Below are 17,598 nucleotides of genomic sequence, written 5' to 3'. Positions count from 1 at the left end.
TGTTAGGACAGTAAGTTTGATCACCGTGACATAACTGTGCATCACCTAATGAATACAAAGGACTAGTTCTTTCGAGATCCCTCCACCCACCACGGTTTGCATATTCCAGCTGTGAAAACACCTGATTATAGTCCCTCTGTCCTGTCTCTCTTCCTGATGCATTTTAGAAAATAAGACATCCTTCACCATGGCCGCTCTAATGTGACACTGAGCATGCTTATTAGAAAGTAGAAAAGAGTACATAAGAGTAAAGTTCATTCCCTATTAGACTACTGACACCAACTGTTTAATCACACCGTCATGGAAATTTGTTGGTTTTTTAACAAACAGAACAACTGTCTGTGCGCATTATTATTTTTAGCCTTTATTTTTTGTGTTTGTGCCTGCAAGAAAGATGAAAGAGGCCATGTGTGGGGGGTCACGTGGTAGCTAATAGTGTGTGTTGTGCCTGCTGTCAAGGGAGAATAATCCATAAAATGAATTGGCTGGCTGGGATGCCTGGAAGAAAACCGGTTTTCTTCCACCCACTTTAGATCATCAGATTTCTCCCACGGCAGAAATATAATAACATATGTAACGAGTGATCATCAACTCATCAAGCATACTCTGTTCTGGATTTTTTAAATATAAGATCATAAGAGTCAGGATAGGGGTTTTAATCTAATTCTGAACACACATGCTTGCTGCAGTGATAGCTTTCTGTCTGTTATCCGCACATCATCATGTTACTTTTCGAGACGCAGCTGTCCTGCTCTCTGCTTTATCACAGAGCATTACAATATCTGTTCTAGCCTTTGACTCCACTGAGCCTCAGAGAGCAGCATCATCCACTCTACCTCCCACTGTTCCTCTCCTCTTTCCTCCATCCTCCTTCCCCTCTCAACATGTGCTCTGTCATTCTTCTGGCCCCAGCGGACATGGTCAGTATGACCCTGTCTAAGCCTGATGGAGGAGGAGGAGGAAGAGTGGGGTGAGGGGATGGGCTCTTTGTCCTCTCTGCTGTTGTCCCTCTTCACTCCTCTGTGGTCTCTTTAGGCAAATCATGTTCAGTGATTCCATGCATGTGCCATCTTTTCGCCTGCATCAGCATGAGACATCCTACAACCACAGAATATTTACTGTTCATACATGCTGCACTCTTGTATCTTTACTTCAGATGTGAACTACAGATAGCAGCAGATGTTTTTCACAGTGGATTGGTAAAAATTACATCTTTTTATGTGTCTTGCAGGGTGTTATATTTTAGATAAGACTCATAAGTTGATGTCTAAATGTAGATGCTTGGATCAGTTTTCTTGCTGGGAGTTGAGACCATCTTTACAGAGTTTATGATTTGGAGGACTGCACACATGTGAATCTACATACCTGCGTTATTTGAACTTATTTTTCTCTCTGTGCATATGGACACCAACAACCATAAGCCAGGCTTTACGCAGGCTCTCCTGGGCTTTGCAGCTTTTAAAGGCATTCCCTGTGTGTCTCTCCTGTCCACCTGTTATCAACTTTGATATTTGCAATTCACACACGTCATTTACTACTTGAACTGCTGATTTTGCTGGCTTCCACCCTCCATCATTTGATTCACCTTAGTTTATTTTTCTATTAGATTTTACTTGAGCCAATTTGATCTCTTGCGTGGACTCCCTACGTGTCACTTTTGTTTGAGCCAGTTTGTGACACTATTTTTTGACCAGGAACAGTGACTTCCTGGAGTCTCCGAGAGTTGCCTAGCAACCTCACAGTGACAACAAGCCTCACAAATAGGCAGATTGTGTTTGGACAGACTTGCTGCTTTCCCCTGCTTCCAGTCCTGTTGATAAGCTCAGTAACCTCACATTTAGAAGCGAGTGGTATCAATCTTCTCATCCAACATTAGGTAATTAAGCAAGTGAGTGTGTTTCTCAAAATGATAAAACTTTCCTACCTTTCAAAAAATAACCTGTTGGTTATTGGGTTACCTACCGTCAGTTAGGCTTTAATCATCTTGCTGCAAAGGCACTTGTGAAGCATGCAGGGGGTCTTTGCTACACATATGCCTCCCGTGGCACTGAGACTCCCTTGTCAAACTAGGAAGCCTATTAATGTCGTCTACCAACTACATGAAAGTTCTCTCTCTATAGAGACTTTTAAGTGGTTATCCAGACATAAAAAATACAAAGACAATGTGACAAGTTGTCCTCAAAAATCACAGAATATTTCATTCAAAAAAAGAAAAAAGACCGATCAACTCAATATCATCTAAAAACAGCACCGACTGGTGAGAACTGGTTTCTTTTTAAGCTTTTTTTTCCAAATTGGTCTTTCGTACTTATATTTTATGTGCAACAAAATCACATTAAGTAAAAGTTAAAATTAGTCAATTTCACGTGATAAAATGAAAAATAAAATGACAAAAAAAAAAAAAAAAAAAAAATGACGAAGAAAGTTGGAGATTATGGGGAAGTCGAGAGTTCACACTCATTAGAGAAACAGTGGACCCGCTCAAATATGTCCTGCTTATTACGTGTGCTTGTTACAGATGAGCCACTTAAGACTACCCCACTTTTGTCTCTTTTAACTTCAAATAACACCTGCATCTCTCACTGGGCCTCTGTAATGTATAGCCTATTAGCACATTCATGTACAGTATGCAAGGTTTGGCAGGGTCTTAACTTATTCATGACTTGCTCTTAGCTGCGTTTGTGAATATGCTGTGCGGAGATCTCCCAGACATATATTAATGTTGTTTCGGACTGATTCTTTCATAATTTCATTCCTTTTAGCCTAGGGTGATTACATTCACAGCAGCAAATCAAATTTACACAGATCAAATGAAAATACAAAGTGCTTCTTGATTTTCAGAATACGGAAAAGCTCCAGCCTGGCAATTACCATATTTCAACATGTGCATCTGCAATAATTATTGGCTGAAATTTGTCTCACATTAAAAAAAAAAAAAAACTTGAACATCTCTGATTTCCTCTTTAGATCACTGACCAGCTTTCCTTAGAGACTCAGCATCATCTGCATTCATTTGTTCAACCATTCAAGGTACACACTTCTGTTTGGACAAATCACCATCATTAAGTCAGTCAAAGGTTGCTCTTGTGCTGGGAAAGTAACCACCCTGCAGTAGGGGCTAAAAAGATCCAAAAATCAGATCTCTAAGAACTACATTCATCCTGCAGTCTCTGCAGTACAGACACAAAAAGAGGGTGTGTTTCATGCAACAGTTTAAAAAAAACAAAACAAAACTATGAAAACATTTATTCAGAAAGCATCTTATGTGTTAGGAAAAGACAAGGGGTCTACCATTTCATTGTGGTGTTGACGTGTCTGGAAATCAAACAAATATATTTGTTCAATCTCTCAGCCAGACCGTGAGCCGTGCCCCCGGTCACGCTCACACATCAAAAACAATACAAACAAGAACAGAAACAGATGCATTAAAGCAGCCGCACCTATATGTGTGGCACTGGAAAAAAAAAATAAATAAAAAAAATAATAGGTAAGGACATGGACACGGTAGCTGAGCAGAGGAAAAGAGCACAATAATGGCCCCTCATTTGTGATGTTCAAATGCACCTAGGAGAAACACTATGAAATGTTTATTTTGTTATACACTGAAAGAGTGAGAAATGTATAGGTGACTGCCTGAGTACCAATACGCCTGGCAGATGGCGAATAACCTGAGGAGCTGCTTGCTTGGTTTTGAGTCGTATGGATCCTAGAGTTTTGGGACAGATGCTGACACCGACTTCTATAAGGAACAAAAATTGTGATGAGATTTTTGGTGCAAACTATTTAGCACCTTAATGTAAAACACCCCTTGACTGTGCATGATTGTGCATCAACGCTACACAACAGTGGAGTCAGAGTGTGCATCAGTGGACAAACTATGTGATAAAATAAAAATGATACTGGTTTACCAATATATCGGTCATGCTCTATTTTGGCTGGACAATTGTCGTCTGTCTCTGTTGTCTTCTGGCACGGGAATTGGTTACATGGCCGCCTGGCTGTCTGGTTTGCTGGCCCAACTTCTGTTACCAAGAGGAAAGCTGCCCAGAACATACACACAAACACACTTAACCTTCTTTCTCCATTACCATACTCAACTTTGCAGGCTGTCATTAATGAGGGCCCTGGACACATGATGCACTGGATATATTCATCCTATGATAAACTACATTTTAATAAGAATATCACTGTCTTCACTGTACTTTACTTCTGCAGGGCTTCAGACAGTAAACAACTGGTTGCAATGATGACAAACAGATTGCGGTACTTGCCTATCACTGCTGTAGAGTGTTTAGCATTGTTGAAATAGTAGCCAGAGATATAGCTATACGCAAGAGGCACCTATGGACATACTACCTCTGTAACACTATCACAGCAAAATTTGTACAGGTGTATGAAGACTTGCACAGTACAGTGTGAAACATATCAAATTTTACTTGCTTCAAGCCGCAGTCAGACTCACAGAGCTTAAACTCCTTTTTTTTTTTTTCTTTCAGTGCCTCTTTTACTTTCACGTCGCCTTTTTTTTTTTTTTTAATGAAAAAACCACATCTCCAGCTGTGCAGAACAAAAGTTTTGTTGTTGTTGTTGTTGTTGAGCTGTTTTGTTTTTTTAAGATAAATAGATAAAGTGGAAAAAAGACATTTTTAAAACTTCTTATCTTTTTGCTCAGCCCCTCAATGATATTTTGAAAACCAGCAGTGGAACCTTCCAGTCATCGGCTAAATGCTTTGACAGGCTTATATGAAGAAAGTAAAGCATACCCTATGGCAGGAATTTCAAAATATGCTTTCTGAAATGGTGACGTGTTCACACAGACATGCCGACTAATCAAAAAAACAAACATTAAAAAAAAAAGTTGGTCCTGGATATTAGAGTCAGGAAGCTGAGGAAAGTAATAGAAAGGCTTTGTCTCTAGTTATTATTATCATGATAAATGACATTAATGTCAGCTATCATATCAGTCTTTACCAGTCATAGTTCCTACTTTAAAGTCCCTACTCTCACTTCCGCACTCCCACCTCTCCTCCTCTCTCACTGTCTCCAAACATGCCATGTCCATGTCCACATTTTAAGTCGCTTGCTAAGTCTGACATCATTAGCCATTTCCAGGTCAAAATACTAATACAAGTCTCCAAAAAAACAAAAAACAAACAAACAAACAAACACTGAGTTAAAAATGGTTCAAATTCTTTCAGCTCTAATAAAATGATCAGCGTAGCTGTTCTCTCATAAAGTTTAACAGCTAGGCATACACTAGCAAAGATTTACATGGTTTGGAATTTAGCAGGAAATTAGCCAGCTAATACCACATTCTGACTGAAAAAAACACATAATGCTATAATCTTTGACACAAGCAAAGATGGAACACTAAAAAGCAGTGATGTTTGGAGGCTTTGTGGACCAGTCGACAAATAATGATGTGCTACCTGGTGGCTAGCTACAGAGCTATGGTGAGGCTAATATAAACACATTGGTACAGTGAAGATGTAGGATGAGGGTTAAAATGTTTTAAATCAAAGTTCATGTTGAGGGTCCCCGATAAACGCCATCATACAGAAGGAAGACGACACTGAAAACAGACCAGACTTCAGCCAAGAGAACATCGGAGATGACCCATCCACAACATGAGGTCAGTCATTAATATGTTGCTGCCTGGTTTGGATTACTCACTATGAAAAAGTCCTGATCCTAAGCTTAATGTCTACACTGAACTCTTAGTCACCTCAAAAGGGATTGGTTTCTGTTCAAATATTTGATGTCCTGGACACCGTAAGCCTATAGGCTGCAGTGTACAGTGCAAGTTTTCAAAAAACTTAAAGACACGCTGCACATAAAAGCGTGTCTTTTATAAAAAGCTGAAGAGCCTGAGAATGACCACTAATTTTGGGGGGGGGGGCTTGTTTCGATTACATAAAACAAGACACAAATCATTAAAACACGATTAAAAAGACGGCAGCCTTAATCAGTGGACCCCTGGACACAGAAATCGAGTTGATGCAGCGTCACTTAACAACCAGACAGGTTCAACTGGATGACAACGCCCTGTGGGTGTGCCTGCAGGGTGCTGCCATTTGTTCATTCATTGGCAGCTGAAAATAACTGCTCATTTAACATCTGGCCAAAATATGGTATCTGTTCAAAACTGGATTGAGTAGTTTGTTAAATTTAATATAGAATTTGCCAGATGCTCATTTTTCTCTTTCTAATGCACATCATGGGCTTTGTGTGTTAATTAATTTCATATTTAACAAGTAACTGCAGTATGAATAATAAATAATTATGGGTCAACATCTCAATGACAGTGTCAACAAAAAGTCAACATTTAAATTTTCCTGTTCATGATAATGCATTTTAATTTTGCCCAGGGACATGACTCCTGTCTGTTCTTGACCATCTGCTCATGATGTGAGCTTCACACAGCAGCACACTGTTTTTCTTCTTCTCATCAGAAATACACTAATATCTAATAATAATATGAAACATGTCTAGTGCAATGCACATCATTTCCTTTACATTAATATGTCAGATTGTCCCACAAATGCCACCGGTGTGAAACTCTGTACATTTATGTGTTCATCAGCGACTGAGAGACTTAAGTGCTCAAGAGACTCAAACACAATCAATGGCCTCGATTGATCCGTGTTGGTCAACTAAAACACTATTACATCATGCACTGCATTGATATGCATCATCAATAAGCAAAGCACCACATTACCTCTGCAGAATGACCTCAGCTGACCTCAACACTGCAAGCTGCCTCTATGCAATATCCTCTTTGTGAATAGATGCACATTTTCACCTTTCAGCCATCTCGCCAAGGACAAACACTACAAAGCTTTTTTAACATTAAACACTTAAGAATGTCACCGACTCTGAACAAAAAGAGCAACCACAAGGTACAGTAACGCTATAAAGTGTGAATACAGTGAATACAGTAATTGTCCTCCAGCACAATTCTGTTTTCATCCATGCTTTTGAGTGGATCTGAATGTATGCAGGATAACTCAAAACATATTAAGTATTCATGTTAATTACGTTTTTGCCTTTTACAGTATTCATGAACCAAAGGGAGACTGAGACTTGATTAAAAGAGTTGGGTCCATGTCTTCAGTGGTTTGCATTCTTAAAATCCTTTGTCATTTAAACTTTATTTCTTGGAACATTATGAAATTACTTGAACGCAATTGCGTAATGTGTATCACTGGGATGCATATAATTGAACTGCTCATTTTAATGCATTTCTTTTTCCAATAATGGCTGAAGGAAACAGAGAGACTAATTGCACTGCTGTGTTTGTTAGCAGACCACAGGCTTTCAGAGAACCCAACGAGCTTTTAGTTTCACAGCTGCTTTTTGATGACATTTAACAACTATATCCCCAGAGGAGTTTTAATATATAACTACAGTCCCCAAGGAATCCATCCCGCTTACAACATAATCAGTCTGTAACAAAGCAATGACAGACAGCTGAGGTCACCAACAAAGGAAAAAGCTGTGCGCGAGTCCACATGCCTGTTTTTGTGGGCCCACAATTAAATCAGGAACTTATCTGATTGCATCTGCGTATTTACTGTAAACAAATTTATACAGCATTACAGTAGTGCCGTGTAATGCTCAACTGTCCACAGCTGAACTGCACACCAACGATTTGTCTGACCATTTCTGATACCAAGGAAATGGTCAACAATTGTGCTCCACTGCACAAGGTTTAAAAATTTAGGCACATGAGCCCGAGTTTCCTGCATCATCTATTTGAAGGCCACTTAGAGCAGCGTAAACACAGCACCATATTCCAATACTGCTCAGTCCATATGTCTTACTAGTTTGCAGGACAGAACAGGTCCTTGGTGGTTTTGTCATTCAGCTGCAGAACGATGCTGAAAGGCTGTTAATTTTGGTAGCGCTCTCATTAGCGCAGCACTTATCAGGTAACAGACATCTGGAGAGGAGGGGACCTCGTAACACTTCAACTACTCCAGCTAGATGGCAGCGACAGGTTGACCCCCACAGAGACCACTTAGAAACTTTAAAAAACATAAATGTCACGCATAAAGAGAAAAAAAACAGGTAACACAAACAGTTCATAAACCACCGCGTTGAGAGAGCAGTGGAATGTTAAAGCATGCAACTGTAAACTGCAATTAGACTACCAAATGCATTTAATAAGCTATTCAACTTATAAACAAACAACATTAGCATATTAAGTTCATTTCAAAAGGCACTATGGCTGAATAAAGTGCCTGAAGCCTTTTGTGACATTTTAATTGTAATGAGGGAATTTATTTTTGCATCTCTCCAAAATAACAGAGTCTAATTGTTTATCCTAAAGTTTTCAGATTTTTAGTCTTGGGACCTTGAAACTAAGACTAGACATACATGTTTGTTAACAAAATTACAGCAAAGATACCAGTCTGAGTGATACCAAACTTGCACAAAAGATGGCCAGTGACCCCCAGACCACATGAGAAATTTTTTTTTTTTTTTACCATAATTGGGTCAATGGCAGGAGTATATATATATATATATATATATATATATATATATATATATATATATATATATATATATAAAAACTGGCCTCCTGTAGTTGACGGATGTGCCAATGTGACGGGAACTGTCTTTTGGAGTGGCACAAATAATTTGTGTGGTATCTTATAATTTGTGTGACACCTGATTGTTCTGTAAATAGTTGTACAAAAAACGCTGCCAGGGGCTGGGTTTGTTTTGCCCGGCACAACTTCTTGTTCAGAGTTTGTTTTGGGTTGGTTCCATCCACATGAAAACACAAAAAATGGTCCCAGGCATTGTCAAGAGTACGCCAAAGCAACAGGTGGCAATATAACCCAATGTTGCCCAATCAAAAGCCCACAAACAATAACACAGCGCACAGTCTGACGTTAAAAAAGGAAATAAAGGTGCACACCTTTGATGTTGAGAGACAAAATCTCAGTTTTCCTTGGAGACGTGTAAATGCAGAAAAAGAAAATCTTCACTCTGGCAGGAGTTTCTCAAAGCTCTGTTTCCAGTGATCCAAAAACAGCGTTTACATGTAGACAAAAGGCCAAAAGGAACAGAAAAGCTACGTTTACCACAATACATGTGGATGTCCCCTGAGTCACCACAATCTGGATGAATTTTACCAGTGATTCCAGACTCAAATGTAACTACAAATGCCATTTCCACTAACTGCAGATAACCACAGGCAGTAATTGATGGTGGGTGAGCCAAAGACCGGGTGTCTCACTCAACTGAACACAATGTTCAAATATACAGGAAAATGTTTAATCAACATCAACTTCTAAGAAAAATTCTATAAATGTTGTTTGTTTTACAGACATTGTTTTTAATTAACTTCTATAATGTAATCTGGGCTTTGTTCATATTTCTAGAAATTCAAGTCGTTCACAAGGGAAATTATGCTCATATTTAATCTAAAAAACAATAAGTATGATCTCATTCTCACCCACTCAACCACTGTTCCTCTGTTTAATCCTCAAAATGGATGGCAAATTCCAGATTTGAATATTATGACTGAATATGCCTCTTAATAATTAATCTGCCTCAATATTGGTGCATTTCGCCTCCTCCAATCTCTAGGATGTTCTTCAGTTTGTCCCAGCTTTCAGATGGGAACATATGCACCACAGTGGCCATTAAAGATGCTTTTAACAGTGTGATTGTTCGAGGATTTTTTTGCTGTCTCTAAGTTTTGAATCCCTTGTTAATATATCTGAATTTGGGTCTTTTTGTACTCTAGTGTTTGAAATTTCAAATATTCAGAGACTTTTGTGGTACCCATGATAGGATGCCACCTGTGCAATAAGTCCAGTCATGAAATTTCCTCGCCACTAAATTTTAAGTGGAAGTGATTGGGAACGGCAGCAACTAGGTCACAAAATGGTAGGCCAAATGACAGATTGGGGTCAGCAGATGCTGAGGCGTATAACGCGCAGAGGTTACCAACTTTCTGCAGAGTCAATCGCTACAGACCTCCAAACTTCATGTGGCCTTCAGATTAGCTCAAGAACAGTGCGTAGAGAGCTTCATGGTTTCCATGGCCAAGCAGCTGCATCCAAGCCTTACATCACCAAGCGTACTGCAAAGTGTCAAATGCAGTGGTGTAAAGCACGCCGCCACTGGACTCAAGAGCAGTGGAGACATGTTCTCTGGAGTGACAAATCAAACTTCTCCATCTGGCAATCTGATGGATGAGTCTAGGTTTGCTGGTTGCCTGGAGAACGGTACTTGTCTGACTGCATTGTGCCAAGTGTAAAGTTTGGTGGAGGTGTGATTATGGTGTGGGGTTGTTTTTCAGGAGTTGGGCTCAACCCCTTAATTCCAGTGAAAGGAACTCTTAATGCTTTAGCATACCAAGAAATTTTGGACAATTTTATGCTCCCAACTTTGTGAGAACAGTTCCTGTTCCATAAAGACATGGATGAGCAAGTTTGGTGTGGAAGAACTTGACTGGCCTGCGCAGAGCCCTGACCTTAACCCAATAGAACAGCTTTGGAATGAATTACAGCAAAGACTCTGAGCCAGGCCTTCTCATCCAACATCAGTGTCTGACCTCACTAATGCACTTCTGGAAGAATAATCACAAATTCCTATTAAGACACTCCTAAACTTCTGGAAAACCTTCCCAGAAGAGTTGAGTTATAGTTAAGAGCTGTTATAGCTGCAAAGAGTGGGCTGACATCATATTAAATCCTATGGATTAGGAATGGGATGTCACTCAAGTTCATGTGTGTGTAAAGGCAGATGAGCAAATTCTTTTGTCAATATAGAGTACTTTATCATAGAAAAGATCATGGACATGTCTTTTCTGTCAGAAGCCATAAATAAGTTACCAAGTCACACATTAAAATGTGCAATTCAAGGTGGTTTTTGTATAAAGAAACCAGAGTTTTACCAATAGCAGTGTTATGCTCCGCCCAGCCAGTCAACTTCCCTCTGGCAGCAACACCACTGAAAAGGCAGTTTCCAATTATAGAAGCCAGACACCCCCTCCCGTGGTTCTTTCATTTTGCCAGCATGAAACAACACATTTATTAAATCAATATCTGACCTTCTTAATTTTATATAGTTCTGCCGTATGAGATTGTGAGCATTTGCTACTGTTCAGACATGCAACCACATGTGCCTGAAAGTTGTCAATGCTGGCTTTTGGATTTAGACAACTTCTAACAGTGCTCTTCCAGACAAAAGTCTGTGTTAGCTTGCAATAAGTTTTGGTATGTAACTCACCACCAAACACAAGAGAAATCATCAAAGGACGGACAAAATGTGCTTATTAAAGTAGCAATACTCCATCACCCTTTTTACTGAGCTCAGTAAATCTCTGTCATCAAACTGTCTGCACATTCAAGTTCAAGTCCATTTAAACCCCAACCAGAAATAGCACACACATGATTTTTCTCCCACTTCAGTATGGGATTTGGATCATGATATATTCAACTATTTATCTGCGGAAAAACAAAAGTTAGGTTTAAAAAAAAATTGTAATGCACATTAAACATGAGCCAGCTGAATCAGTCACTGCCATAGCTGGACCAAAGGTGCAGTAAAAATAGATCTTATTTCTCCACAAAGAAAAAAGTTGGACATATCCTCCACAATAAAATAAGTCAAGAAGGGTGTGCTTTATATCCCACTGCACAGTCTGTACTTCAGAGGTCTTATTTTTTTATATTACTGCTTAAATTTATCTCGAGTGAAAGGAAGGAAATATGAGGTCCTGTTTAATAACCTTTTAGCATATTGTAATCCCACCAGGTTTAGACTCTTGCTCCTCTTCAGGGAAACTAATCTATGACAAGAGACTTCCATAGGTCTCTTCAGAGATGCAGCATAAAGGCTGAAAATTCAATAAAAAACTAATATGTGGTGACACAATGAGTAAAGCAAAGCACTTTCACCTGGGAGAGTAGGCCAGAAAGTCAGCACTCCCTTGGAAGCTGGTCTGGTGGAAGCTTCTTTAGTGCAGAAGTATGGTTGAGTTTGCAGTTTTTATATCATCAGAGAATCCCATCTGATGATGGCAAACACTTATTCAATATAATGCTCAGACCTACAGTCTTATTAAATATTGACTCAGGGGAAATATGCTAGAGGATATACCTCACTCATTATGGCACACACTTTCTATGTATTATTTGAAAACTGTGCTGCTCACAGATTTAAAGCCGCACTGAAGTGCACAACCTGCAAGTGCAGAACTCAAGCATTTATTTGACTGTAGATACGGCAAAGCTGTCTGAAGCTTTGAAATCCATTAAAACATTCTGTAAAATATACTATCATTGATTTACACATAATACACTGGATTTTTAACGATGTGATGGGCATAAAAATGATTTGATCTCTCTTTACACCGCCTCTTCTTTAACGTTCACGTCACCCATTTGTAGCTATTGTGAGTCTTGATAGTACGGATAAAAGACAAATGGAGCATGACAAGAGAAGAAAAATAGGTGACATTTCAGTCTGTTACAGCACACCCACTGTATGAGAATAGTGTGGCTGAAGACTGTCAACTCAACTCCATAACCTCAAGCAGAAGCTTGCTGTGTGAGTGTTTAAATGCTCGGGGATGAAAAATCGTAAAGGTGCTTTAAGGTCGAATTCCACTCCACATTTAAAGTTATACAATGCAGCAAATGAGAGGCATGGTAGTGGCATGTTTAGCACTGTCACTTTAAAACAAGATGTTTCTAGATTGTCCCTGTGTTTGCCTGGATTCTCTCCAGGTACTCTGGCTTCCTCCCACACTCCAAAGACATGCATGTTAGGTTAACTGATGATTATGAATGGGCTGTAATATGTGTGTGTGTGTGTGTGTGTGTGTGTGTGTGTGTGTGTGTGTGTGTGTTGTTGTCTATCTCTGTTTGCACTGTGATGGACTTGCAAGCTGTCCAAGGTGTACTGCAGCTTTCGCCTACCATCAGCTGGGATATGTTCCAAACTATGGTGAATTTGGTCTGGAGTCCAAAGCATACTGAGTGGTTGGCAAGACTAGAAATGCACCATTTAGAAGGCTCACAATGGTGAATTAGCTGAAGAGTGAATGATGAGTGAGCTTCATTAGCGTGAACGTCTTCCAATTGTTTTTCAGCAGTTACATTCTGAAGTGCGAATAAACAAACTTGCACATTCACACAACCTTGCGGGAAACTGCTGCATGCCAGAATTTGTGTGAATGCAGCTGAAACACACACTTTATCCTGTGTGTGAACAAGAGACCAGGAGTGATGAATTCTGGTTGTTAATGTTTTATAAAACCCCCATTCCCTACGCTAGGGTTTTGGCCTGTGACGAAAAACTGCAGCCCAGAAACTTCCTGAAGACTGCAAAATAAGATGAAAAAGAGTAAATGCATCTCAGCAAAATAAATACACTACTACACACCACATTATGGTTATAAGTGAGCGTATTGGTGCCTAATACCTGTACATATAAATTTATGAATATTGTTGGTCACAAAACTAAAAAAATGTATATTCAAATTCATTTAGGCATCATATTTAGTCAAATGAACAGTGAAGAAAATTGTTTTGTCTCAAACTGTCCAGATAAATTAAGCATTTCTAGCTTTCCTTTTTTATATATATATATTTCCAAAACCCTGCAGCCCCTGAAATATATCTGACACATTACAGTTAATCCTTGAGTCATCTTGTGCTAAATGACAAAGATGCATACAGGCATGTAGGGAATTCCAGAGGGAAAGGAAGGAAGCAGGCCATAGTCATCCAGTTCCCTGAGATGCCCTGCAGACACATCACTATTTTAATGCTGCTGCATTTTGAAAAAAGAAAAAAAAAAAACTGCTGTGACTGACTACTTCCCTAACCAGTCCTTATCACATCCATACATGGCAGAACAAAGAAGTATGGCAGAAATAACAGGGAGTCTATTTGTTATTTGTCCAGTATTCCCTCCCTCAGCTGATCGGTGTTTCCATCCTTGCATGAAAACCACTGTGTGGCAAACTGATCCTCAAGACATCAGGTTTTTAAGTTAGCCAAGTCTATAAGTTTTTAAATATACAAGGCTAAAAGTATTTGGACAATTACACAGTTTCTGTAATTGCCTCAAGTCTAGAACCCCTGGACATCATGAAATGCTGCGTTTGCTCCCTGGAGATGCTGCTTGTTTGAGAGTCTTCTCTGCATTCAGTTTTGTCTTCACTAACTGAAAAGCATGCTCTGCTGGTTTGACATCAATTGACTGACTTGGCCACTGAAGAATACCCCATTTCTCTGCATTGAGAAACTCTTGGGTTGCTTTTGCTATATGCTTTGGGTCATTATCCATTTGCACTGTGATGCGCAGTCCAGTTAGCAGTATCTGAGCAGAGAGCATAGCCCTATACACTTCAGAAATCATCCTGCCCATACATGCCCATAACACTACCTCTAATCACATCTGATAGATGATGTATGTTCCTCCTACATTCTTTTTTCTTCCGATCATTCTGTTACAAGTTAATCTTGATTTTATCTGTTTTCTCACAAAGTTCAATCTAGCATTCATGTTCTTGAGTGTAACCAGTGGTTTGCACTTTGTAACACTATTCATGAAGGTCTCTTATTGTAGACTTGGACAATGACACATCTACCTACTCGAGAGTGCTCTTGACTTGGACTAGATGTTGTGGATTTGTTTTTCTTAACCAAGGAAATAATTCTGAGATCATGCACTTTATTTTTCTCCCAGACCTTTAGGGATTTTCTTCCTTCCTTTCCCTCTGTATCTTGATCAAAAAAGTAGCTGTTGCCGTTGAAAAATAAATTTTTGCCTTGGAACAGCGCCATACCAATCAAACTTAAAAACACAGATTCAGGAAACCCTTATACAACAAACCTTGGGAAACAGTGCAATCAGAACTGGTGATCTGTAATGAAGTCCATCTATCAACAGCAACAAATTACTAGCAGTTTAATAATGTTGTTACATTAAAGGCTAAAATTGTTTGGTTTCAGCTCAGCAGTTTTTCTCTTCTCCCCTGCTCTGTTTTGCTTCTGTGTGTGTGACAAATGGAGTTAAGCGCAGGAGACACAGATTAATGTGTTTTGTTTTTCAAGTCTTCCCTTCATACCAGGAAAAAAAATCTTCATTACAAAAAACCACAACCACATTAAGAATTTTATTTTTCTTTTTTTATTCCCAGGACCAATCTTGTGTTTCAAGACCCAGATTTCATCTTCTTCATTAAAGAAGAAACTTCAATTTTAAGATTCCTTGCTTTCACTAATGCTTCTTTGTACATCGCAGGCACCAATGCTGCAAAGTGGAATAACATGAAACGCAAGGCCAGAGTGTTTTGCAAGCTCACAAATGTGCATGTGCGTCTGCCCTTGAGCACTTACACAGTAAAAACAAAGTGGGGATTCGCTGGTAAAAACATCGCTCCACAGCTTTATCAGTGTTTTATGTCTCTGCAGGGTACCTTTTTAGATTTCATTTTTGGCTTGAACAGCTCTGACTCATGTTCCTGTGTTCCTGCTGTTGGAGAAAATGATAACCTGAGAAACTTAATTAAAACTCTGTTGGCAGAGGGTATGGGTGCATAGGAAAAAAAATAATAATTTAGTTGCAGACCAGACCCAGAAATGCTAAACCCTAAAGACTGCTGCCTTTCCAAGTCTTAAAGTTAAAAAAAAAAAACACACACACACACACACACACACACACACCATAGGTTGAGTAGATCAGAGCCACAAAATCTTTGCTGCTTTGGACAAAAACTTCCCCATCTTCGCCTGCTCTCCAACAGATAATTTACCCATACTCCTCTTTCTAGCACTGTGCTCACTGTCCTCCAAGCATCCTCATGAGATCTCATCTCTAATGAAATCAGCGCACCCCTCTAACTAATGTAGCCATGGTGACTATTTCCCAAATGGGCAAGGTGACCTTCTGTGAATGCATTCAGGAAAAATACAAGCAAGATTATAATTCGCCTTAAATAGGACAGATCAATTTCATATGATATTTAATGCACAATTGGACTTCAATGTCAATATTATGTGTCATGTGAATTGCAGGCTACGCTAGTTTTCAAAAATTTTTCATTGATATTCTTAATACTAACATCCTCTCAAGTTTGACAGATGGGGCCTAGTTTTTGGCACATCTGTAACAGCGGCTGACGCATGCTGTCAAGTGTCAAGTCCGTGAAAGGTGAAAGCTAAAGCCCTTTTGTGGTTTTTAGCCACCTTCTGCGGGAGTGACACTGACATGTTTTGATATGACAAAATACCTATCTTTGGAGTTAGACTTCAAAAAGCATGGACGAGACTGATGTCAAGGAGGTTACAAATGGATGGATCAGGATTATTCCAGCGTATCTGACGGATGCTTGCCTGGACTGGGAACTGGGGTGCTCACACGCCATGTCAACCAACCTCAGGGTATTCAAACAGATTTTTTTCATGGGGTGGTGGTGGGGGGTGTGCAGTGATTCGGGGAGTTCCCAGAAGGTTTTCCAGCAGAACGTCCTTAGCCGTTTTTAATGTCAAAAATGGGGATTTATTAAATGGTATTTTATGCCTGCACTGAAGACTTTAAAGATCAAAAATCACTTTTTTGCAGCCACTATCCAGTGCATTTAGTAACATTATACCTCATTAACAGTTAAGGTTTACAACTCAGTTACAACAATGGTGTCCTTTTATTTTAAATCTGCAAAGACAGATTTTGTAAAGATATTTTCAGCTAACTCGTAAAGGCACACACACACACACACACACACACACACACACACACACAGCAAACCTGAATAATCCTAGTGGGTCACATTTTGTCTCTGATGATGTAAGTGCAGAGATTGTACAAAATGTGAAGAGATCCACTAATGGCTCTGTAATAGGAGTGGTCAAGGCCAGCATTTCCATCCTTCCCCACAGACTTCTATGAAATCCATCTCCCGTTAATAAGGATGTTGTCCCGGGCCATTCATTAACCAGTCAAATCCTCCAAGTGGCATGAATTCAAATCCAATTCATGAGCCACATCTTAAACTGTACAAAAAACCTTTACAGTTTTAAGTAGAAACACGTTACAGGCTAAAAGCCAGTATCAATCACAGACAGTATGTCACAGTCGTACTGAATTACAATATATATTCAAGTGGCCACAGAAACTTAATGAAGCACCATCCACTGTCAGCATTATGTTCTTTATGCTCTGTTCCTCAGATTTGCTAGAACATGCGATAATCTAGCTAGATTACACAGCACAGCATTTCACTTACAAAGTGAAAAAAAAAAAGCTATTTTAAACTTATTTATTTATTTATGGTTTTCAAACCAGTGGTTGCATTCCTTTCCCAGAAGACTACCACTATCACTGCCACTACTGATGAACCATGAATTATGCATGCTACTCAAATGGGCTGCTTCTTTTTTCTGTTTTTTTTTTTTTACCCTCTGTCTCAAGGAAACAAAAATGCAAATAGCAGATGACCTTCTGTTTCTTCAGGGCTGTCAGAATCACCACCATAAAACCTGCAGCACAACTGTTAGCCAGCCTTGGCAGTCAGTTGGCTGTTGATGCTGCATCACCACATTCAGCTTCAAACATTTGTTCCCC

At 39.4% G+C, this 17,598-nt stretch overlaps 1 protein-coding gene across 2 annotated transcripts in view; it reads right to left on the bottom strand.

Moving 5' to 3' along the window:
* Positions 1-17,598, bottom strand: part of pde4d (phosphodiesterase 4D, cAMP-specific) — a 162,147-nt gene that overhangs the window by 124,007 nt on the left and 20,542 nt on the right. Inside the window, exon 1 of one of the 2 annotated variants that reach the window (XM_030737268.1) lies at positions 3,909-3,990. The exons of the other annotated variant lie outside the window; for it this stretch is intronic. The gene's annotated coding sequence lies outside the window, so the exon portion shown is untranslated. Of the gene's footprint in view, positions 1-3,908; positions 3,991-17,598 lie in introns of those variants that run through there. 2 annotated transcript variants of the gene reach the window in all.

The sequence above is a fragment of the Archocentrus centrarchus genome, chromosome 9 (genome assembly GCF_007364275.1).
Source record: "Archocentrus centrarchus isolate MPI-CPG fArcCen1 chromosome 9, fArcCen1, whole genome shotgun sequence".
Taxonomy (NCBI): Eukaryota; Metazoa; Chordata; class Actinopteri; order Cichliformes; family Cichlidae; genus Archocentrus; species Archocentrus centrarchus.
This window is presented reverse-complemented; position numbering and strand designations above follow the sequence as displayed.